Source organism: Coenobita brevimanus, chromosome 20, assembly GCF_032717465.1.
Source record: "Coenobita brevimanus isolate Jiangsu-jjx chromosome 20, ASM3271746v2, whole genome shotgun sequence".
Lineage (NCBI taxonomy): Eukaryota > Metazoa > Arthropoda > Malacostraca > Decapoda > Coenobitidae > Coenobita > Coenobita brevimanus.
The window spans coordinates 24,533,586-24,560,223 of record NC_136973.1 but is presented as its reverse complement, the minus strand read 5'-3'; positions in this window follow the sequence as shown (position 1 = coordinate 24,560,223).

Sequence of the window (26,638 nt, the reverse complement as noted above, 5' to 3'; positions counted from 1 at the left end):
AGTCCCTCCACTTTACACTCAAATTCCTTCCGAATTCCTCATCCACTCTCTTCTTACTCTCTCTTACTAATCTTTTCACCTCTCTCTTTCTTTCTACATATAACTCTCACTTCCACCTCTCAACTTCTTCCATGCCCCTATTTCTCATCCATTTATTGTATGCTTTCTTCTTTTGTGCCACAGCCTGTCACACCTCTTCAGTCCACCACGCTGTTCCTTGCACTTTCAATTTGCGGTCTCACAGACATTTTTGTTGGAGGAGGTATGTAAAGATAGGCGAGACAAAAAAAAATAAATGACATACAAAAATCAATCTCTCATCTTAAATGTCAAAACCAACTGCCTAGCCTCGGGCTCCTACGCTCCTCATGGGACAATGTTGGATTGGATGATGGATGAATGGATGGAAAATCGATCGCTTTCCACTGCACTAACCTCCTCATATGACTTGCTGACACACACTGTCGTCAAAGTCAGCAGTTAAAAAGGGTGCATTCTGGTTGCCAGATGCACGAGAAACATATCACAGGTAACGTTTGAACCAGTGAGGAGTGTGATTTGAAATACAGTGAGAGATGATGCATCATCTTCGTGTCATAAATTTATCGCTGCGTCGCGCCACTTTCATTTGCGTGGTCTGTACAGTACTGTACTTTTTGTGTTTGAACGTCCCCAGTAACTGATACCCCGGTTCAGTGATGGGTTTTCCCAAATGCACCTCATTGTTATAATGGGGACCTACTGTACTGTACCATTCCACTACGCAGTCTTCACAAATAGTGTTCCACTATGCAGTCCTCACAAGTAGTAATACATTTGGCTTGTATAATGCTCATAAATAGTTTGAACAGAACAGTCTTTGACTGTAACCACGGCATCACAGTAATGTGTGGAATTCCATGAAAGTACGGCCAACCATCCAAAAATTGTGAAATGGATCTACAATTTTCAGAAAGTCCTGTGGCCTAGATCACATGTTTTTCTCTCTATCTATCTATAGCCCGACACCCTAATCCCGCAAAGGGTGGCCGCAGACAAGGCGCCTCCAAGTCGCTCTGTCACCCACCATTTGACTACCCTTCCCCCCAGCTCACTCCCCCTCCCTCATATACCTCTCAACTCCATCCTTCCACCTCATCCTCGGTCTACCCCTCCTTCCACCTCACCTACATACACCCTCTTAGTCAGTCTTTCATTCTCCATTCTCTCCACATGTCCAAACCACCTCAGTGTATTTCTCCTAATCTACAACGCTCCTTCACTTCTTCATTCGTCAACCTGTCCCTCCATGTCACTCCACATGCTCCTCTCAAGTAACTCATTTTCACTGCTCTCACTCTTGACTTGTTCCCCTCTTGCAAGGTCCACGTCTCGCTTCCATACGTCAGGGTAGGGATCACAATATTATCATGCAGTGACTTCTTAACTTCCATACTCACCTCCCTATTTCTCATCACTGCTTTCAGTGAACCAACAACCTTCCTTCCCTGCTGTACCCTTTCACGCACTTCATCCCCCAAAGTTCCATCCTTACTCATCACACTACCCAAGTACTTGAATGCACTCACATTCTCCATATCCTCACCATCCAACCTCACTGCACACTCTGTGACCTCATTCCTCTCAAACACCATAACTTTACTTTTGTTTACATTAACTTTCAGCTTCCTTCTCCTTCACACTGTCCCAAACTCATTCACCAAACCTTGCAACTCCCATTCATCTTCACTCAACAATACTGCATCATCAGCAAACAGCAACACCGGAATCTTCCAAATCTCACCCTCATTCATTAGAGCCATCCCCACATTCACTGCCCTACCTTGCACCTCCTTTACAACCCCATCCATGTATATATTAAACAGCCATGGAGACATCACACAACCCTGTTTCAGTCCCACATTGAGTTCAAAGAACTCACTAAGCTCACCATCCACTCACACCGTAGCCCTAGCTCCTTCGTACATACTCAACAGTTTCCCCTCCACTCCATATATTCTTAATACCTTCCACATACCTTGCCTATCTATTCTGTCATAAGCTTTCTCTGAGTCCATGAAGGCAGCATACACTTTCCCTTCTCTAAATACTTCTCCGCTAAACATCCTAGAACAAATATCTGATCTACACACCCTTTTCCCTTCCTAAATCCCCCTTGTTCTTCTCCAACTAGCTCCTCTGTCATATGCCTAACCCTATCAATGAGTATTCTACCATATATTTTACCAGTCACACTAAGAAGGCAAATACCCCTATGGTTACCACATACTTCTCTCTCCCCTTTTCCTTTGCATAAAGGAACAATTATACCTGATTTCCAGTCCTCTGGAACCCTTCCCTCTTCCCAAGCCAATCTACACAACTTCCATATCCACTCCACAACAGTCTCACCCCCATACCTCAGCATTTCACCACACGCTTCATCAATTCCTGAGGCCTTTCCCAACTTGATCTTCTTCATTGCTTCCACTACTTCCACCCTACTGATCTCTTCCTCCCTCCTCTCATCTCTTCTTCTCCCAATCATTCCCCAACCACTTATACTCGCACTGCTCTCACTTTCTACATTCAACAAATCCTCAAAGTGCTCCTTCCATCTCCTCAGTTTCTCCCTCTTCTCCACCAGCAATCTGTTATTCCTATCTTTCACTTCCCTACTATTTCCCCTTTCACACGGCCTTACTTCTTTACCTCCTTCCAAAACAATTTCTTACTCTCCCTCCATTTCACACTCAGATTCCTCTCAAACTCTTCATCCACTTTCTTCTTGCTCTCCTTCACCAGTCTCTTCACCTCCCTTCTGCTCACATATACCTCTCTCTTCTCTCTCTCATCTTCTCCTCTACCTCTACTCGCTAACCATTCACTATATGCCTTCTTCTTTTGTTCCACAGCTCGTTTCACCTCACCATTCCACCATGCTGTCCTTTGCACACCCTTGCATCTCCTCCTCACTCCACAAACCGCCTCACACGCTGCGCCTATCTCTTCCGTGAATATCTTACATACGTCTTCCACCCCTTCCATCTGCTCTAGCTCATATCTTCCCAATCTTTCTTCCACTATGCTCTTATACTCTGCCATTTTCTCACTATCTTGCAAAATCTCCACTCTTCTCACAGGAGCTGCTTCCTCCTGTCTTCCCCTTCGTCTCCTCAACCATTTTCTGTGCAGCTTTATCTTGGCCATCACTAAGTGATGGTCAGAGATTCCATTCCCCCATCCTCTCCACACTCTCGCATCCAACACTTGTCTTCTCATTCGCTTATCCACACACACGTAGTCTATCATTGCCTTTCGTTCAACAAGTTCACCATCCATCTTCCTCATTACTCTCCATGTATACCGGTGGATCATCTTATGCCGAAAGTAGGTGTTGGCTATTGCCAACTCCTTACAAGCACAGATGTCCACCAAAGCACTACCATTCCCATCTACTTCAGCTGGCACACCCCACTGACCAACCACTCCATCCACTCGTACATTCCCAACTTTGCCATTCATGTCTCCAATCAAAAGCACTCTCTCTTTCTCTCTCCTCTCAAATTTGTCCATACATGCTTCTACTCTCGCCCAAAACTCATCTTTCACTCTTGCCATTGGGTCCTCTGTCGGAGCATACACACATACAATCGCCCACGCTTGTACACCTACTTTCATCCTCACCTATACAGTCCTTGCACCCACTGTTCCATACTCTCTTATATTCTCCTTCCACTTCTTACTTATCATCAAACATACTCCCTCTCTTGCCCTCTCATTCTCAGTACCTCCCGCACATATACCTCAACCATATTCCCATTCTCTCACCCTTTCACATTTCCATTTAGTTTCAGTCAGTCCACATATATCCACTTTTGCATCCTCAAGCACCTGAACAATCTCTCTCTCTCTCACTTCATCATTCACTCCTCTCACATTCCATGTTCCGACCCTCAGAATGTCCTTTGTCCGTTCCGAAGTCGTCAACATATGGTCCGTCCTGGTCCGAGGCACTTTATTTGCATGTTTAGTTAGTTCTTTTTATGGGGTGGGGCACTAACCCACCACCAACCCTTTTAGTTGCCTCGTACGACAAGCAGGGATACTGGGGGAGTATTCTTGAGACCCCCCTACCCCCAGGGAAGGTAATGACGAACGTGTCAATCAGTGTTTTGAGATAAACAGTGTTAAAAATTTGTTTCATTGTAGCTCATTAACAGTAGCCTGATTTCAGTAAACAATGTCTCAAAAAACAGAGCTGGTAAAATACTTTAAGACACATGAGAATAAAATACAAAATATATGATAAATCATGTTATAATGCTGTTCAGTTATTAACCCCATACCATTCTACCCCTGTGGAAAAAAAAAAAATAATTTGAAAATAACCAAAAATATGAAAAGGACAATCTCCAACCCATGTACAGTAGTGGTGCATGTATTTAAGTGCTGTGGGGGGTGTGAGGATAACAGTAGTCTAGTGTATTGTCGGTCTACTGCCTTCCGTTCATCACTAACTTGTTTTTGATTAGGGCCAGTGCCTTGCTTGTCAGTTTCCACTGATCCAGCTACAGTCACTTTGTCGAGTACTGAACAAACTCTATGCTCACCTAAACCATGAACACTGATTGACAAACATCCTAAGTCACATTAGCATACCGGTACTCAACACAATAACTAATCGCACATGACTTGCCTGTTTTATGGCCCTTTACATGAGGCTGCTTCATAGCAACACTTTTCACATGACTGGAAAAGTAACTGGTCTGTCTGGTATAATCACTCATTGCCTAAAAAGCTGTAACTAGATCATTTACTTCATTCATTGACCAAGTTGTTGAAGCAGCTGAGCCACACTTCCAAGAAGGACCAGTTTTCCTAGCTGGCTTTTCCTTTTTTATGCTATAACTCACGTATACATCCCCAGCATTTTGTTTTTGCTTGCCAACTGCATGTTTCCAAAAAGATGGATTACGTTTTCACTTCATGTTTTCACTTCTGCGTATGCTTAGGGACTTCCTGCTTGTTATCACTATGTTAGTCACTCATGTTGCAATGTAAATCACTGTAAATCTGAGGTGAAAATAATGTAATAAATCAAAAGCACGTGTGTGTGGCTTACAGTGTAAACAGACCACACCCATGAGCCAACACACCCACAAAACACAGCTGCTGATTGGCTGTGACTGTGACATCATCATGAGACCCACTGCTCATTGGCGGCCTGGAGGAGTGCTTGCTGACATGTTTATCTTTCTTCCACTACACCTTTCCTTGGGAGACACACAGACCACGAGTACCAACCTGCAGCATGTTGGGACAAGAATCCCCTTTGTTGTATAGGACTTTCGACCATGTTGTAAAGATGAACATCCTTTTGAAAACGTTTCCACTGGATACAAAAATGGCAGAGGAGTGTGTTGCGACCTAAAGCTTAATTTTAGATGTTTGGCACGTTTGTCGTTATTCGACTAAATGCCACAAATACAGTTTGGTCATGCAATACAGTAGGGTTGCGTCAAGTGAAGAGCTGTCGCATAATGATTTATTGTATAGTGATGTTGATATAGGTTCAGTGGGGTAGTAGTAGTACTAGTAGTAGTTGTTCCCTAGACAGTCTGGGTGAACAGTCCCGAGTCCCTAAGGAAGGCCATAGCTGAGACCGGGGTTTCCCACAGAGCTCTCAGGGAGAGTATGTTGTGTTGTTGGCGTAGGTGATTGTGTGCAATGCAGTCTTCCATAATGTGCTTCATAGTATGGGAAGCTGTGTTACATTCTGGACAGGCATCAGCGACGGAGTCATCCAGCCTCTTCTGATAACTCAAGAGGGCTGGATGATGCCTGCATCTCAGCCTGGCCAGGTGGACCCTGTCCTCACGAGGGAGATAGGATTCAGAAGGGTGGATATCAGGAGGCCGTGCATGGAGCTGTGTGTTGTCTTTGAGTGACTGCATGGAGTGGAGAGTGATTTGAGTATGGATGTGCTTCTGGAAGCTGGTCTGAGGTGGGCAAGGGGGGAGGGATGGCAGTATTTGGTATGATCTCGTGTGCTGGTTTTGATGTTCCTTGGTGTGTGTGGATGTGCTGCCATGTAGTGTAGTGGATGGTGTGGGTTTGTGGAGGCTGCAGTGAGAATTTGGGTGCCTCTCATGTCTAGATGATCCTTTGGGGACTTTGATTTCTTGGTGTAGGTGGTCTATGGGTATAGTAGCTGTGCAGCCCATGATTATTTTTAGTGCCTTGTTGTTGTAGTGTGTTTTAGTGAGGTTAGAAGCCTAAGCAGGGCTTGCATAATTCATCACTGAATGTATTTGGTGTTTGTTTACTGTGGTGGTGGTTTCTTTGTTGTGTCCAAATGTTGTATGGGCAAGTGACCTCAGTGCATTAAGTCTTGGTGTTAACTGATCTTTAATATTTGTGATGTGTTGTTTGAATGACATTGATGTATGTTACACCAAGGATTTGTGTGTGTGTGTGTGTGTGTATTTACCTATTTGTAGTATACAGGAATTGAGCAATGCTCGTGTTGTCCTGTCTCCATATCCACATTTATCAAGTCTACCTTTACACACATGAATGTTTTTCTCATGCACCACCTCTTTGTCTAAGTCGTTTCAAATATTTAAGAATATACCTAATTGTGATATACACGGAATGTACTATGCTCGTGGGTTTCCGTCGCTGTTTCTCAATAAGTCAAATTTAACTTTAAACTCATTTAAGTTTTTAGACTGGACGATCTCTTTGTCCAGGCTATTCCATAAGTCTATACTTCTGTAAGGAAAGCTATATTTCTTGATATCCTTCAAGCAGCTTGACTTTTTCAATTTCATTCCATGTCCTCTTGTTGCTCTCTTATCCCATACAAACAGATCTTCTTTGTCAATTTTATCTACTCCCACCATGGTCCTGAACACCGCAATCATGTCTCCCCTCTTTCTCCTTTCCTCTAACGAAGGCAAATCCAGTTTTTCCAGCCTCTCTCTGTATGACAGGTCTGTCAGACTGGGGACCATCTTGGTTGCTGTTCTTTGTATTCTCTCAATCTTGTTTATATCTTTCTTTTGTGTGGGGACCACACTACCGCTGCATATTCTAACCTGGGGCGGATCATGGCCACTATCAATTTTTTCATCATTTCCTCATCCATATAATGAAATGCTACTCTTATGTTAGTCAAGAGCTTATAAGTCTCTCCAACTATCTTGTTAATGTGCTTTTCTGGTGACAAACTATCTTGGACCAGCACTCCCAAATCTTTCTCTTCTCTCCTTTTTGTGATTAATTCATTACCCAAAAAATAATTCAGTGATGGTCTCCTGGTACTTTTACCCATTTCCAATATTTTACATTTCTTTACATTAAATTTCATTTCCCACGTCTGGCTCCAATTGTGTATCCTATCCAAATCCTCCTGCAGTATTTTACAATCCTCCTCAACCTCTATCTTCCTCAAGATCTTTACATCATCAGCAAACAGACTCGCGTAACTGTTCACTCCATCTACCATATCATTTACGTAAATCAGGAACATTACTGGCGCTAACACTGAGCCTTGAGGGACTCCACTTGTTACTTCCCTCCATCCAGACATCTTTTCCTTTATTACTGTCCTCATTTGTCTGTCTCTCAAAAAGTCTCTCATCCATTCCAGAAGTTTCCCCTTTAGTCCTCCTATATATTCTAGTTTCCACATTAGTCTCTTATGAGGTACCTTGTCAAAGGCCTTCTCTAAGTCTAAGTACACACAATCCACCCAACCATCTCTCTCCTTTACCACATCAATCGCTCTTGAGTAAAAGCTCAACAAGTTTGAAACACATGACCTTCCACTTCTGAATCCAAACTGACATTCAGCCAAAATATTCATCTCTTCCAGATATTTTATCCATCTGTCTTTCAGGATTCTCTCACACAATTTTGCGACCATGCTGGTTAGAGACACTGGTCTATAATTCAGGGGTTCTTCCCTGTTTCCTCCCTTGTAAATTGGTACCACATTTGCCCTCTTCCATTCTTTTGGCACTTTCCCCTCTTCCAGTGAGCATACAATTAAGCTGTGAATTTTATCCGCCAGTTGTTCTCTGCATTCCTTCAGTACCCAATTAGAAATTCCATCAGGTCCTGGGGCTTTCCTTACATCTTGAGTTTCCAGTAATTTATACACTTCCTGCACCTCCACTTTTATATCTTTCATCACCGGAACATTTCTAATCACTCCCCCTTCCACAAGCTCCTTTTCTTTAGTGAAAACTGACTGGAAACGTTTGTTCATTATTTCTGCTTGCATTGCCGCATCCTTAAAGACCTCTCCATCTACTTTCAGCTTGGTGATTCCTTCCTTTTGTTTCAGTTTGCCATTAACAAATCTATAAAACAGTTTGGGTTCATCCTTGCATTTGTCAATTATACCTTTTTCAAAATTCCTTTCTTCTTCCCTACGTATTCTTGTGTATTCGTTTCTTGTTCTTTTATATTCTTCCTTTGTTCTGTCGTTACCTCTCTTTCTCCAATTGTTCCACGCCTTATCTCTCTCTTTTTTGGCTATCATACACCTTGTATTAAACCACTCCTTTTTCCTGTTTTCTTTCCCTCTTACTCTTGGTACAAATTTTTCCACTCCCAAATTATAGAGGTCTAGAAAGATATCCCACTTCCTCTGTATCTCTCTTGTTTCTCTGAATTTTCTCCAATCCGCATTTTCAAAAATGTTTCTCAATCCTGTAAAATTTGCTTTGCCAAAGTTGTATCTTCCCTGTCTATGAAGCTCGTCTCTTGGCTCGACGTTTCCTATTAACATCTGGAACTCAATGACCACGTGATCACTTTTTCCCAAAGGACAGAGATATTCCAATGATTCTGTTACATCGGGTTCTTTGGTGAACAGTAAATCTAACCTTGCTGGTGTGTCCTCACCTCGAAACCGTGTCTCTTCTTTAACCCACTGCGTCATCACATTATTCATTATTATATTTAATAACATAGTACCCCACGAATCCTCGCCGCCTCCCGAGTACCATTCCTCCCAGTTCACCTCTTTACAATTAAAGTCACCCACCAAAATTATATTATTGCTTTTCTCAATTATTTTTTGCAAGTAGCTAGCCATATCTGACAACATCTCATGGTATTCGTCATCCTTCCATGCTCTCGTCTTTGGGGGAACATACACTACCGCCATCTCTCTCTTAACATTCTCTCCAGTTTCTAATTTCATATATATCACTTCAGCCCTGCCTTCTCCCATTTCCACAGTATCTACATTTATGTTGTTCTTCACTGCTATCATCACTCCTCCTCCCTTTTTTCTTTCCTGTCTTTTCTCCACAGTTTGTATTTACCATCTCCCAAATGAACATCAATATCTTCTCTTAATTTGGTCTCTACAAGGCACATGACATCGGGTTCATGTTCTCTCAAGAAATCATTAATTTCGATCCTTGTCGATATGAAACCATCAACATTAGTATATATCACCTTCAAATTATTTTTGACATTATTAATACCCTCTTCTCTCCTACTCTCTGTCCGTACCACTTCTTCAACTTCTGATCTTTCACAACCATCCCCCCTAGTTTCCTTCACTTCTATTTCCTTAAATACCATTTCCTTACTTTCATATCCAATACTCTCCAAAAAAGTATTACGTTCTTCCTCTGTCCTCTTATCATTTTTTCCTTTACTTCTTCCTTTAATGATTTTAAAACTTCTCTTTCTTCTTCATTCAGATCTTTTCTTATTATAATATTTTCCATCCCCCGCCTTTTGCTTAATTTCCAGGTCACTTTAAGTATCTCATTTATTACACTTTCTGATGTAAACTTGACTCTCATTGGTCTTGTTTCCCCTTTCTTATAAGGCCCTATCCTCCTTACTTCCTCAATTTCTTTTACCCACTTGTCTCCTTCGGGGTCAATCTTGCCTAATATTCCTCTCACCATGTTCGTGTCTTTCTCGAGTCTTGCGAACCTAACCTTTTCTTCCTCTTCCCTGTTTCCAAATACTACCACACATCTGTTCCTTTCTACAGTTTCTCTCACTATTTTCTCTTTTTTCTTCAGTATTTTCACTACATTTTCTTCCATTTCTTTCTTGTTCATTTCCCTTTCTTCCTGGATGATCTCTCTTAAGCTGACCACTTCTTTCTGTTCTTCTTCTACGTGTGCCCACTTTGCCTTGTGTTCTTCTAGTACATTACTCACCTTCTCCGTTTTATTAGTACTCTCTTCAAGTTTCCTCCTCAGTTCAACATTCTCCCTCTTCAAATTCTTAATCTCTTCATTGGCTGTTTCGTTGGACTGGATTAGACTCTGTATGGTGGTTTCCGTATTTCCTGACACATCCTTTATCACTAGATTCTCTACTTTTTTTCGAGTTCACTAATCCTCATAATTAATGTTTTCACCAGGTCCATGACATTAGTATTAGCATCAAATCCTTGAAATTCCATTCCCTCATTGTTTACATTTTCGGCCATCTTTAACGTACCGGTAAAGTACCTAAACAGCTGTTACCGAATAAGCCACAAACATTCATGTATACTATTGCCAACAAATCTTTACATTTTTGGTAGTCTACCAACTTTCATTATTTTAAATTTAAAGAAAGACCCTAGGAGACAGGACAGACAAAATTCCTGAAACTACTCAAGGTTAGGAGCGATGCCTGGGACGACCTCTCTCTCCGGCTGCTCGTGTGTGTGTGTGTGTGTGTGTGTGTGTGTGGTTGGGGAGTGTTGTTTATGGTGAAGTGTGGAGTGTGACAATGTTCTGCTGTCCAGTTTGTGAGAAGGGTCACTGTAGAATTGACTGGGGCTATTTTGAGCCTGTTTGTGGTGAACCATTCGTGTAGTGTGTTGAGGTAAGGTTGGAGGATGTGTGCAGCTGTGTTTGCATTTTGGTGTGTACATGCAAGTGTTAAGTTGTGCGCGTAGGAAGCTGTGTGTATTTGTGATGTGTGGGGCGTGGGTATGTCGTGCATGTATAGGTTAAAGAGACTAGGGGACAAAACAGATCCTTGGAGGACGCCATTTGTGAAGTTTCTGATGTTTGAAGATTGACCGGCAAATGTTACATGTGCACATCTGCCTGCTAAATAGCTTGTCAGCCATCTTTTTGTGTTAGTGTGCATGTTTGTGTTGAATATTTTGTTTGTGAGGTTGTGGCTGGGGATGGCATCAAAAGCTTTGCTAATGTCTAGTGTGACTTGGAGTGTTCTGTGTGATGGGCTGGGTGAATTCATGCCATCTAAAACTCTGTGTAAGGTCTGTAAGAAGAGTGTTTATGGAGTGTAGTGGCCTACAACCGTGTTGTGATGGGGCTAGGGGGGTGTGAGGTGTAACTATAGTAGTGGTGCACGACTCTGAGGTTGTTATTATCGTACCCTGGCAACCTACCCGTCAACAATACGTCTGATTTCGTGTATGAGACGCGTGTGATTCGTGTATAATATGTTCGTGTATAATAATATTTGTATATAATATTCGTGCTTAATAATATGATTCGTATATAATATGATACAAAGTCAGATGCACATTTGATTGGTAGGTTGCCAGTGTATGAGAATGACAACCTCAGAGTCGTGCGCCGCGACTATAGTTGTAATACCAGTCGTTCAGTGACTTCTATTGGGTGCAGAGGAGTGTGACGGAGCTATGTGAGGAAGGTAACGTGGGGTCTTTGTTGGGTTTGGGGTTAGTGATGATAATGCTATGCTTCCAGATGTTGGATACAGTGAGTCTTCGATATACGAAAGGGATAGTGACCAAAAGAAACTTTCGTAATTCGAAATTTCGTATATCGGAACGATTTTCCCCATTGAAATATACATACTGTATAAATGGGGGATGCATCCCAGGACCCCTTCGGACCCCCCCCCCTAAACTTAACCCCCCACTATTTTGAAGTAAGCAATACCTGTATACAATTGTAGAGAAAGAGGTGGCCATATTCTTTCTTGTATGTCTCCATTTTCTTTGTCACAGTCCCAGCAGTGGAAGCTGCAAGGCCTAAAGCACACCCAATCTCTGAGACTCCCTTCCCCTCCTCATGGGGTCTTATAATTTCCAATTTCCTTTCCAGAGTTAGAGTACGGTGCTGCTGCTTCTTTGCAGCGGGCTCCCCCAATGCTGGAGATGATGCAGGGCACCTGGGAGGCAGGGTGAAACAATATAAAAAGGTGAAGAGCTGTGAAAATATCCTCACGTACAGCGAAGCCGCAAGGAGAGGAGGGACGTGGACTCAACTGAGAAGTGCGCTAAAATTTGTTTACCAGAGAGGGGTTAATTCGTTTTCTCATGGCAAGCGAGCGCGGTGCACATTTTGAATTTTTCATACAGTATTCCATAAACCGTTCATAGCTGCCGGGCTTGAACGACACTTTACTGTTTCGGTGTCAGTGACATTGAGTTAGGGCATCCTATAAAAAACAGCGAACAATTATGGGAAGAGAACGAAGGTCACTGGAGTGTTTACACGACCCTACTCTACCATCCCAAGCAGTCAGGCGTTCTCTTTACTTCAGAAGTACTCGCTGATGTTTACATGCTTATATTACATGTGCCCTAATTTTGAGTAAGTTTCTTTCAGCAAGATAACATAATTTACCACCCTCAAAATAGTCAGGAAAATACAGACGACAAACTAGAGGAATATGAACTGAATTGGTAAGGTCTTTAGGCTGTATGCTTACACGAAAGATTATGGATTGTACAATTTTAAGAGACGGTATGGAACAAAAATGTTTGCTAATCAGAACAAAAAATTACTCTTTCCTCCCACATGTTCTCGTAGGTTAGAATTCAGTTTCACATTCTTCGTTCGGTATCGCTCTTCCCAACATATTTCTGACCGACGGAGCACAGTTATTTCTGCTCCTTAAAGTTAGTGTACATTTACTGCTCATTCTTTTGTTCGTTCTTATGTATGTGTGTGAAAGAGAGAGGACAGATACAAACAATAATGTATTCCATTATTGCTTTCATAGATGCTGGCTTTGAACAACACCTTACTGTACCGGTGTCAGTGACATTGAGTTAGGGTGAGCTATAAAAACTGTGAGCAATTATGAGAAGGGAACGAGGGTCACTGGTGTGTTTACACAACCCTACTCTACCATCCCAAGCACTCAGGCGTTCACAGTTCACTTCATCCCAGATGTTTTCGTTGATGTTTTCATGTTAATGTAACAGGCATCCTTATTTTATTAATTCTTCACGAATCATAGCGCATCACAAGATGGGTTTAGGGGAGAAAATTAAAATAATAAAAAAAGCCAGGTGTGCCTGACGAGTCTTTTCACATATGTAAGAGAAAGAAATTGATTTTAGAACTTTGAAAAAATGATCCTAAGGCCAACCACGGGAGCACGCAAATTTCTGAACCCACAGTCAGGGTGCTAAACATAGCCTTTATTTTAAGCAGTAAAAGCACCTTACCATATCAGTTCTTCCTGATAGTCTGTTATATTTTTCAGATTATTTCTGGGTTGGTAAATACAGTAAACGTTTCTTGTTAAATCTGTTTCCCCGTCATTTTCAGCTGTTCTGGTGTGACAACTCTTGTTTATTTTGTTGAAATAATGGCGGAAGGGACTGTTCTTCCCTAAGTGTTTAACTAAACCAGACCTAACCGAGCTAACCTGCCCCTAATAATTTAACCTAATCTAACCTCCAGTTGGGAAATTGGGAAATGATATCCATATTTGAGCACGTTGAGTTTCTTCCACTGTGCTGGAAACGATCGTAGGGGAAAGTGACGATAATAACAGGGATGAAATTTTTCAGCAAGAAAAAGTAATTTGCCGAACTGAAAGTTGTCAGAAAATTACAGAAACAAGCTGGAGGATTATGCATTGAATTGTTTAGGTCATTCTGCTGCTTCAAATGTACAATGAGAGACACAAGTATCTTCCCAAAGTCTGACGGAAACAAGGTGGAAAAATCAAACCATTTGAAACACGCACTAGTAGAAACAGGGTTTTCATTGTATTTCGCCTGGTGTAAATTTTCTTCAGACAGAACTGGGAAGAAAGTTGTGTCTTTCATTGTACATTTACTGGTAAATAAATCAATCTAACAGTACTTGTGTTTTGTTTCCGTCAGATTAATCGCGATTTCAGACTATTCAGGCACCTCTTCACATCATATAGTCTGGATAATTGGGCTATCTCTGTATATCCTTTCGTATCGATTTTCGTACAAATGAGACAGATATTTTCGTATTGTGAAATTTGTCCTATTTTCATCGCTTTCGTACCATCGAAAATTTCTACTTTGGGTTTTCGTATTTCGAAGGCTCATTGTATTATGTTGTGTGAGTAGCTGTAGTTCGATATGTTGGTGAGTGCTTGTATGCCTTGTGGTTCAAGGTGTTTAAGGTGTATGTTGCTTATGTTGTCTGGTCCACAGGCAGACGAGTGCTTAAGGTTGCTAATGATGTGCTTCGTCTGGTTGTAAGTGAAAGGTGCAAAGTCTGAGTCTGTGGGGAACTGTCTCTTGCGTCAGATGACACGTCATTCGTCGCGATGGGGGTTTAGATGACTGACTTGTGAAAAGTGATTGATGAGAGTGTGTGCTTGTTGCTTGTTTGAAGGTATGGTGTCTGTTGTTGTGATGGCAGCGTGTGATTGGGTAGTGTTGCTGTTGGAGAGTGTGATGCTGTTTAGTGTTTTGTAGACATTGCTACCCCTCCTGGGGGTAGGGGGGTTTTCAAGAATACTCCCCCAGTATCCCTGCTTGTCGTAAAAGGCGACTAAAAGGGTTGGCGGAGGGTTAGTGCCCCTCCCCGGAAAACAACTAACTAAAAAAACAAACAAGAAGCCTCGGACAAGGACTGACCAAACGATGACGACCCAGGACCGGACAAAGGACTTGGTAATGAGTACATGGAATGTAAGAGGAGCGAATGATGAGGTGAAAGAGAGAGAGATTGTCCAGGTGCTTCAGGATGCGAAAGTGGATGTATGTGGAATAACTGAAACAAAATGGAGAGGAGAAAGTGTGAGAGAATGGGAGTATGGATGGGGTATATGTGCAAGAGTAGATGAGAATGAGAGGGCAAAGGAAGGAGTGTGTATAGTTGTGAGTAAAAGATGGAAGAAGAGCATAAGACAATATGGATCAGTTGGGTCAAGGATTGTGTGGGTAAAGTTGAAAGTTGGAATACAAATGTGGGCGATTGTGTGTGTGTATGCGCCAACGCAAGATCGTGCTAGAAGAGTGAGAGAAGAGTTCTGGACAAATGTGGAAGTGTGCATGGAAAAGTTTGGAAGGAATGAGAGAGTGTTTTTGATTGGTGATATGAATGGTAAAGTTGGTAATGTGAAGGTGGATGGAATAGTTGGTGAGTGGGGTGTGCCTGCTGAGATAGATGAGAATGGGAGTGCGTTAGTGGACATTTGTGCTGGGAGGGGGTTGGTGATAGCCAATACCCTCTTCAGGCATAAAATGATCCACAGGTATACATGGCGAGTGATGAGAAGGGTGGGTGGTGAACTGAATGAAAGGAAGGCAATGATTGATTATGTGTGTGTGGATGAAAGGATGCGAAGATGTGTAAAGGATGCAAGAGTGTATAGAGGTTGGGGGAGTGGACTTTCTGACCACTACTTGGTGGTGGCCAGAATTAGGATGCAAGTAAGATGGAGGAATAGAAGAAGAGAAAGACAAGAGGAAGGAGTAGTTGCAAGGAGAGTGGAAAGGTTACAAGAGGATGAGAAAAAGGCAGAGTATAAGAGAGAAGTGGAGGAACGATTGGGCAAATATGAATTGGAGCAGATGGGAGACGTGGAAAGTATGTGTAAGATATTTACAGAAGAAATATGTGCAGCATGTGATGTGGTGTGTGGAAGGAAGAGAAGACGGAGGGGGGTGCAAGGAACAGCGTGGTGGACTGAAGAGGTGAAACAGGCTGTGGCACAAAAGAAGAAAGCATACAATGAATGGATGAGAAATAGGGGCGTGGAAGTAGTTGAGAGGCGGAAGAGAGAATGAAGAGAGAACCTGTATTTTTTACACAGGAAAAATCATCAGAGAAATTACCAATATCCCGGGAATCGAACCCGGGACTCTCAGGTGAGAGCCAGGCAGCATACCACTACACCACGACCAGGTAAAAGTTAACTCACGTTGTCACAATCTTGTAACCAACGTCCCTCCGCCCCCACTGTGGGCATGAAGAGGATGAGTTAACCCCCTGGCACTCGGGCAAGTAGATGCTTTTAATCTATCCCAAACACTTATGGCAAGTCAGAATGAAGAGAGAACCTGTATTTTTTACACAGGAAAAATCATCAGAGAAATTACCAATATGCCGGGAATCGAACCCGGGACTCTCAGGTGAGAGAGAGTTATATGTGGAAAGGAAGAGAGAGGTGAAAAGATTGGTAAGAGAGAGTAAGAAGAGAGTGGATGAGGAATTTGGAAGGAATTTGAGTGTAAAGTGGAGGGACTGTAAGAAAATGTTCTGGAGAGAAGTGAAAAGAGTAAGACAGGGTGGAAGTGAAGTTAGCAGGGGAGTGAAAGATAAAAATGGTAGATTACTAGTGGAGAAGGGAGAAAAAGTGAGCAGATGGAGAGAACACTTTAAGGAATTGTTGAACGTAGAGGATGGAAGTAATGCGAGTATAAGTGGCTGGGGAATGGCTGGGAGAAGGAGGGAGGTGAGAAGACAGGAAGAAATCAGTAGGATAGAAGTTGTGGAAGCAATGAAGAAAGTTACATTGGGGAAAGCCCCAGGAATTGGATGGAGTGTGTGGTGAAATGCTGAAGCATGGGGGAGAGATAGTAGTAGAATGGATGTGGAAGATGTGCAGATTGGCCTGGGAGGAAGGTAGAGTCCCGGAGGATTGGAAGTCAGGTATAATTATTCCCTTGTACAAAGGAAAAGGGGAAAAAGAAGTGTGTGGTAATCATAGGGGCATTTGTCTTCTTAGTATAATAGGAAAATTGTATGGTAGGATACTTATAGACAGAGTTAGAGAAAGAACAGAGAAATTAGTTGGAGAAGAACAGGGAGGCTTTAGGAAGGGAAGAGGTTGTGTAGATCAGATATTCATTCTTAGATCTTTAGTGGAAAAGTTTCTAGAGAAGGGAAAGAAGTTGTATGCGGCTTTCATGGATTTGGAGAAAGCATATGACAGGGTGGGTAGACAAGGATTGTGGAAAGTGTTAAGAATATATGGAGTAGATGGGAAGTTGTTGAATGCTGTGAAGAGTATGTACGATGGTGCGAAGGCTGCAGTGCGTGTGGATGGTGAACTAAGTGAATTTTTCTCTTTGAAAGTTGGTTTGAAACAGGGATGTGTCATGTCTCCATGGTTGTTCAATCTGTACATGGATGGGGTAATAAAAGAGGTACAAGGTAGGGTAGTGGATGTTGGAGTGGCCCTGGTGAGAGAGGATAGTGTTTGGAAACTCCCTGTACTGTTGTTTGCAGATGATACTGTGTTGTTGAGTGAAGACGAAGGGGAGCTGCAAGGCTTGGTGGATGAGTTTGAGAGAGTGTGTAAGAAACGGAACCTAAAGGTGAATGTAGGGAAGAGTAAAGTGATGGTCTTTGAGAGAGGTGAAGTTAGTGAATGTACAGCGAGGTTGGATGGTGAGGAATTGGAAAATGTGAGTATGTTTAAGTACTTGGGTAGTGTGATGAGTAAGGATGGAGGTTTGGAGGGTGAAGTGCGTGAAAGGGTACAGCAGGGAAGAAAGGTTGCTGGTTCTTTGAAAGCAGTGATAAGAAACAGGGAAGTGAGCATGGAAGTGAAACAGTTACTACATGACAGTATTGTGATACCAACTCTTAACGTACGGAAGTGAAGCTTGGACATTGTTGGAAGGACACAAGTCAAGAGTGAGAGCAGTGGAAATGAGTTATTTAAGAGGAGCCTGTGGAGTCACGTGGAGAGACAGGCTGACGAATGAGGATATAAAGGAACATTGTGGTGTGGATGTGGATGTGATAGGAAGCGTTATGAGGAATACACTGAGGTGGTTTGGCCATGTGGAGAGGATGGAGGGTGAAAGACTGACGAAGGGAGTGTATATGAGTGAGGTGGAGGGGGAAAGAGGGCGGGGGAGGCCGAGGATGAGATGGAGGGATGGAGTGGAGAGGTATATGAGAGAGGGGGGTGTGAGTTGGGAGCAGCGCAGTGAAATGGCGGGGGACAGGGCGACTTGGAGGCGATTTATTTGTGGCCACCCCAAACGGGATTGAGGCGTCTGGCAATAGATAGATAGATAGATAGTGTTTGTTTTGTGATCAAGTGTTTGGAGATAATTATTCCAGTTTAGTGTTTGCTGCTCTGATATTTTATTGTTTATCTGAGTGTAAGAGAGAAGTGGAGGAACGATTGGGCAAATATGAATTGGAGCACATGGGGGACGTGGAATGTGTGTGCAGGAAATTCACAGAAGAAATATGTGCAGCATGTGATGTGGTGTGTGGGATGAAGAGAAGACGGAGGGGGGTGCAAGGAACAGCGTGGTGGAATGAAGAGGTGAGACAGGCTGTGGCACAAAAGAAGAAAGCATACAATGAATGGATGAGAAATAGGGGCATGGAAGAAGTTGAGAGGTGGAAGAGAGAGTTATATGTAGAAAGAAAGAGAGAGGTGAAAAGATTAGTAAGAGAGAGTAAGAAGAGAGTGGATGAGGAATTTGGTACGAATTTGAGTGTAAAGTGGAGGGACTGTGAGAAAATGTTCTGGAAAGAGGTGAAAAGAGTAAGACAGGGTGGAAGTGAAGTTATCAGGGGAGTGAAAGATAAAAATGGTAGATTACTAGTGGAGAAGAGAGAAAAAGTGAGCAGATGGAGAGAACACTTTAAGGAATTGTTGAACATAGAGGGTAGAAGTAATGCGAGTATAAGTGGCTGGGGAATGACTGGGAGAAGGAAGGAGGTGAGAAGACAGGAAGAAATCAGTAGGATAGAAGTTGTGGAAGCAATGAAGAAAGTTAAATTGGGGAAAGCCCCAGGAATTGATGGAGTGTGTGGTGAAATGCGGAAGCATGGGGGAGAGATAGTAGTAGAATGGATGTAGAAAATGTGCAGATTGGCCTGGGAGGAAGGTAGAGTCCCAGAGGATTGGAAGGCAGGTATAATTATTCCCTTGTACAAAGGAAAAGGGGAAAAAGAAGTGTGTGGTAATCATAGGGGCATTTGTCTTCTTAGTATAATAGGAAAAGTGTATGGTAGGATACTTATTGACAGAGTTAGAGAAAGAACAAAGGAATTAGTTGGAGAAGAACAAGGAGGCTTTAGGAAGGGAAGAGGTTGTGTAGATCAGATATTCATTCTTAGATCTTTATTGGAAAAGTTTCTAGAGAAGGGAAAGAAGTTGTATGCGGCTTTCATGGATTTGGAGAAAGCATATGACAGGGTGGATAGACAAGGATTGTGGAAAGTATTAAGAATATATGGAGTAAATGGGAAGTTGTTGAATGCTGTGAAGAGTATGTATGATGATGCGAAGGCTGCAGTGCATGTGGATGGTGAACTGAGTGAATTTTTCTCTTTGAAGGTTGGGTTGAAACAGGGATGTGTCATGTCTCCATGGTTGTTAAATCTGTACATGGATGGGGTAATAAAAGAGGTACAAGGTAGGGTAGTGGATGTTGGAGTGGCCCTGGTGAGAGAGGGTAGTGTTTGGAAACTCCCTGTACTGTTGTTTGCAGATGATACTGTGTAGTTGAGTGAAGACAATGGAGAGCTGCAAGGCTTGGTGGATGAGTTTGGGAGAGTGTGTAAGAAACGGAATCTAAAGGTGAATGTAGGGAAGAGTAAAGTGATGGTCTTTGAGAGAGGTGAAGTCAGTGAATGTACAGCGAGGTTGGATGGTGAGGAATTAGAAAATGTGAGTACGTTTAAGTACTTGGGTAGTGTGATAAGTAAGGATGGAGGTTTGGAGAGTGAAGTGCTTGAAAGGGTGCAGCAGGGAAGAAAGGTTGCTGGTTCTTTGTAAGCAGTGATAAGAAGCTGGGAAATGAGCATGGAAGTGAAAAAGTTGCTGCATGACAGTATTGTGATATCAACTCTAACGTATGGAAGCAAAGCTTGGACGTTGCTGGAAGGACACAAGTCAAGAGTGAGAGCAGTGGAAATGAGTTATTTAAGAGGAGCCTGTGAAGTCACATGGAGAGACAGGCTGACAAATGAGGATATAAAGGAGCGTTGTGGTGTGGATGTGGATGTGAAAGGAAGCTTTAGGAGGAATACACTGAGGTGGTTTGGCCATGTGGAGAGGATGGAGGGTGAAAGACTGACGAAGAGAGTGTATGTGAGTGAGATGGAGGGGGGAAGAGGTAGGGGGAATCCAAGGATGAGATGGAGGGATGGGGTGGAGAGATATATGAGAGAGGGGAGTGTGAGTTGGGAGCAGGGCAGTGAAATGGCGAGGGACAGGGCGACATGGAGGCAGTTTGGTTGTGGCCACCTCAAATGGGATTGATGCATCTGGTAATAGATAGATGGATCTGAGTGTTGAGTTCTTGTATTTGTTGTATGGTATCTTGTGTATGGGGTGTTGGGTAGTGTTGTAGTAGAGTCCCATTGACTGATGTGGCCTTGAATTTCTGGTGTGAAGTTGGGGTTGTGTCTAATTCTGTTGCTTCTAGGGATGTGTCTTTTGTCAGCATTTTGAATAATTGTATTGAAAGTGTGCACAGTGGTGTTGATGTTTGTGATGTGTGTTGTCGGAAATGTACACTATTAGAATCCAGCCCACCGAGAATCCCTCACCTTCAGTACAGATAGTTAATATAGGGCTTGAAGAATTTTGTGAATAATATCAAACATTAATATCCTTGTGAGAATATAATTACTAAAACTGAACAGACAGTTACTTGTTTAGTAGATTTAGATTTTGATAATGTTATTGATATTGATATTATAGGATTGGACTTTTCCTGGTTGCTGCATTTGGTGAATCACAGACTAATCCCATGTCTGTTATTTAAATAAAGCCTTGTATAATATATGTAAATTCACAATATAATGTTAATATGTGAATATATCACTATATACAGTACAGTAATCCCTCCAATATCCGACGTAATAGAGCCATAGGCAGGTTCGGATAGTGGTCCCGTCCGGATATTGGGCCCCAGCTTATGGACTTGTACTTATGGACCCTAACTCAGAAAAACACCTATACAACTCCCTCTGGACATGCATAACACCTATTTAAGACCCAAATCACAACAATAAGGGACATAAAAGACTGAAATAAATGCAAAAGAAGCATAAAATGAGGCTTTTGAGGTAGGTTCATACAATATTCAACATTCTGGGTACTTACAAGTCCCTGGCTCCTGGACTGGTAGTTATGGACCCTAACCTAGCCTAACTCAGAAAAACACCTTCCTACTGCACATGCATAGCACCTAAGACACAGCATATTCACACCAATAAGGGACATAAAAGAGTGAAATGAGGTGTTTGAGGTAAGTATAGTATGGAAAATACAGTAGAGTACAATATGAAACATTCTGCCTACTTACAGCAAGTCCATGGCCATCTCGATGAATAACCGCCTCCTCTCGGACTCTGACAGTAAGAAGGATTTCCTGAAGCACTTGCAGTACACTGTTCATGAAGTCTTGCACTGAACTTAGTCATTTGCACTCAGAAGTCCATTCTTTTCACAGTGCGCACTCTTGTCTAACTTATGCTTCATTGTAACTTAATAAGTGTTGCACTCTGCACTTTAACTCTTTCCACTCTTATAACCATTTTCTAAAGCAAAAACACACAAGTCTATTTACGTTAAATTTGGTTAAAAAATTGTCTTTTCACTCACAACTGTAAATCCTTAACACATTGCACTTTTCTCACTGCATAACACTGTAAATTCCCGTGTGGTCTAGTGGAGATGTTCTTGGGGTCTGTTCACTGTCAGAGTCTGAGAGTATCACTGGCAGGTGACCTAGGGGTGCGTCACTGGGTCGTGGTGATGGCGTACCCACTGCAGACGACTCTGAAGACAGACGCAAACTCACGTCGAGCGGTGACTCCACCGTGGCTGATGTGCTGGGCTGTGGCTCGGAGCATGAGGGCCTGTCTTGGGGAGGCAATGGAGTGGAGCCAGGGCTGGGCACAGCGGGGGTCACGGGCCTGAAAAAACTGTCAATCGTTTATTGACGCAAGGAACGATGATTCTGACGATTGATGATGCGCTGCCTGAAAGCACACACTTCCTCCACAAGTCCCAAGGGCCCCATCTCCCTGTCGCAGTCCGGGTGTTCCAGGTAGTCTAGAACAAACTCTAGGTGTTCCCAGAGTGCGCTCAGCTTGGGGATGGCTGGAGTTGTGTCATGCTGAGAGGAGTCCACATCATCATCGCCGTCCTCGTCGGAATCTTCAAGCTGGGTACTGACACCTGCAACTGAAGATGCGATCTCGATATCAGACAATGTCTGATACCCAGGATCACCCTCATCGTCATCCAACCACTCACGCACATCGTCCACATCTCGCCATGCGTACGTAGACGTGCATGGAAGTCATCCACGTCAAAACCTAGGAAATCGTACTCCACATCCGTTACGAGAAGCAGACGAGACCAACCATTTTCTAGAGTCTTGACAGGGATTTCCTTCTATGCACTGGCCCAGTTGTAGATTGCAGACTTGATGTTGTAGCGGCAAAGGTTTTCCAAAGTCCGCTGGCCTCGCATGTCCCGTCCCTCCCTGTGCTCGTCCTTGTCCTCGAGAACAACCATCACCTCGTCCAGGAACTTCCTTCGGTACAGCCTCTTCATTGCCACGATCACTCCTTGGTCCATTGGTTGGATGAGAGCAGTCCTATTAGGAGGCAGAACCATGCACCTAATCCGGCCATTCTCAGCCACCAAGTCCTTGTCGCATGGGTGGGCAGGTGCATTGTCGAGGAGAAGGAGGGCCTTTAACTGGTCACATGGGATTCCTAGTGTCTCCGTCTGGTAATGTATGACCTCCTTGACGAAATGGCAGTGGAACCAGTCTTTGAAGATCTGGGCTGTAAACCATGCCTTCAAAGCCAGACGACAGGAAGGACATCCATCACCCCACGAAGACACCGAGGCTGCTTTGCACGGCCAATAATAACAGGCTTAAGCCGGTGCATACCGTTAGCACTGGCACAACGCAAAGCAGATATCCATTCCTTGGAGACCTTGTGGCCAGGTACACGCTTCTTCGTCTCCTCAGCTAGAGTGTTCGTTGGCAAAGAGCGATAGAACCAGTTTCGTCAGCGTTGTAGACGTGACCGAGAGTGAGGCCCTCCCTGTCGATCAAGCCCTTCACCTTGTGCTGAAACTCGTCAACTCCATCCTCGTTAGTGTCCAAAGCTTCACCATGAGCTTTACGGTTGGCAAGGCCATGTCGTAACTTAAACGCAAAGAGCCAACCCTCAGATGCCTTGAAGTTTAGGGCATCGTGAAGCCTGGCGAACTTCTCAGCAGCAGCCTTCAGTTCCGTACCACGTACCATCACACCAGCAGCACGTTGCTGTCGATACCAAATCAATGTGGAGCGGTCGACTTCAGCAAACTTGGGAGTAAACATCACCTTCCTCTCCACGTTGCATTTGCTTCTCGATGAGAAGTCAGCCGTGTACTGCATGAGTTTGTCTCGGGATCTCTTAATATTAAACAAAGTAGATCGGGCCAGGTTGAACTTGCGGAGGATGCGGGAAGAAGACCATCCCGCATCTACTGTCTCCAATATCTCCCGTTTCTTCTCCAGAGTCAACACCACTCTCTTCCTCTTCTCAGGCGGCGGGGCCATCCTCACACACACGAAGGAGAGGCACGAGAGCAGCAGGAGTGCCTGCAGCAGGTAAGGCACCACCACAAAAGCGAGCACGTGGGCAGCCATGACGACGAGCGTTCACTTCCGACGAGAGGCAGGCGGAAAGTGGGGAGGATGCAGGGGCGCTCTAGCGGACATTGGAGGAATGACGCGCCACAACAAAGCTGTCCCGCGCCCTGCGCGCCAAGTTTAAATTACAGGCGGGGAAAAATCATTTTTTTTTTTTCTATTTTTTTGCGGTTTTCGGACCATTTTGGGAATATTGGATCCCGGGAAGATTATGTCCGGGTAGTGGGGATGTTCGTATATTGGGCGTTCGGATATTAGAGGGATTACTTATAGATTAACCCGCCCCGTACCGACCACTTTACGACCCTACCCACCCCCAAAACCCAACAACTTTTCAATTTTTTTTGGTGGGGGGCTCAAACCTCCGCTTTTAGTGAGAAATAATGGAAAATCACCAAGAAAGTGGTTTCCTAGGCATTTAAATGGTCAGGACAGGTAAACCTCCGCGCACATGGGGCTCGTACCTATGGAGGCGCGGTGCAGCTGCTGCATTTTCTGTGGTGGGGTAACTGTTCCAAACCACCCATGGTACAAAGTACAGTAACACATTATTTAGTCAAAATTTACAAGTACTACAGTAATATATTGGTTTTCAGAGAAAAATATAGGCGATATAAGCGTAGGTTCATTATTATAACACCTGAGAATTGCCGAGTTTTGGCACAGTTGACTCCCTGAGACTGTTGTTTCAACTCACATTCTATTTCCCAACTTACATTATACTTTTCAACAATCATTATACCATGTTTAACTTTCTATAACACTTTATCAAATATTGACAGGCTTTACTATTTTATTGAGCTTAATATCGCATATTGACATGCCTTACTATTATATTGACCATGATATTCTCGCAAGCACACAGTATTACATTTTTATTTTCAACTTCAAGTATAGTTTTCCACAGAGATTATACCAATTTTCAACTTCTAAAACTGTTTTCACATATATACCTGACTTAGTATATACTGTGTGTGATATTCTTACAAACACACAGTATTGCATTCTGTTTTCCAACTTTCATTATACTTTTCCACCAAGATTATTATCATTTTCCAACCTTCTGTAATTGTTTTCACTTATGTATATGACTTAGTATCATAGTGAGCATGATAGTCTCACAAGCACGCAGTATCACATATTGAATGACCTTACCTAGAGTATATACACCATTATCAGTAATGTTGTAGTGTGTGGAACTCCTTGAAACAGGGCTCAAGGCACAAGCCGACATTGCTATCGACACACTCGTATCTTGTGTCTCGTCTGCCTGTGCTTGCTCTGATTTTGGAGCTGCTGCACACATGACAGCGGCGCTGTGGTCTGGGGCGGTTTTGTGAAGGGGGGATGGTGCTGAGGAAGTGGTGTCCTGTGAGGCATATGGGCGTCTGGGCGGCAGTGGCGATGCGGGTGCGGGGGTGGGACCTTTCCTCCGTGTATTTCCCGATGATCTCTCAGGATCTCCCTCACAAACCCCTTGAAGGTCTCGGAGGTTCCTGTAGTCAAGGCGTGGAGGTAGTGGCAGTTGAGGACCGTGATGTCGGGCAGGAGGAAGAAGAGTTTCTTGTACCACTTCATCATGGTCCTGGCACACTCCACACTGGAATCATGGAATCAGACTAGTCCACCTGCCTTCTTCATGTTGTACTCCACTACTGACTCTGGTTTCCAGACGTGAGCCCTCCTCTGGCCGGTGTACTCCACGGAGTCTGTGCAGTGCATCAGGGGGCAGTGTACTGTCGACGGGAGGGAAACTTCTCTCTTATGGTTCCATACAGTGGTGAGGATGTGGTTTGTCTTGAAGAAAACCACCTCATTCCTGTCGAGTTTCCTCCCGATTCTAACCATATGACGGCGGTTTCTTTTCATAGTGCCACAGACTCCGGTGTCATGTTGGTGGAGGTACCGAGTGAGAAGACAGCTTGTGTACCAGTTGTCCAGGTACAAGACGTGACCACGATGAATGTACTCCTCTATCATGGTCTTCATCATGACCCCAGAGAGTCCTATACTCCGATCATCTGTTGTGTCTGTCTGTGCAGCAGTGTACAAGACTATGTCTTGCACATAACCAGTTTTACAGTCACACATAACATAGATCTTGAACCCAAAACGGCGTCTTTTGCTGGGTATACACTGGCGAAAGGAAATATTGCTTCTCCACAACACAAGACTCTCGTCTATGATGAGGGCTTTGTAAGGATAAAATGACGAGCGTAACGTTTCCTGTAGGTGATCAAAAACAGTTCTAATTCTCCTCATTTTATCTATGTTACTTGCATGGAAGAATAGATGCAGAAGTGAAGTTTAGAATAAATGAAGTAGGAAAGGTGCTGGGAGGAATGAAAAAAGTGTTTAGATGTCGTTTGCTTAGAATGGATGTAAAGAGAAGGCTGTATGAGGGTGTTGTGGTACCGACTGCGTTATATGGGGCTGAAACATGGAATATGGGTGTAACAGAGAGGAAAAGTTTGAATGTAATAGAGATGAGGTGTCTGAGGAGTATGTGTGGAGTGACGCGTATGGATCGAGTGCGAAATGATGAAGTGCGAAGGAGAACTGAAGTTGTTCGGGAGATGGCTGGTAGAGTTGAGCAGAGGGTGTTGCGATGGTTTGGGCATATGGAGAGAATGGATAATGAGCAATTGGTGAAAAAGATAACTAGATCTGATGTGAGAGGTGTAAGGCTGAGAGGAAGACCACAAATAGGATGGATGGACAGTGTGAAGAGAGTGCTGGATGCGAGAGGGATGTCTGTTGAGCAAGGAAGAGTGGCTGTGCGTGACAGAAATAAATGGAGAGAAA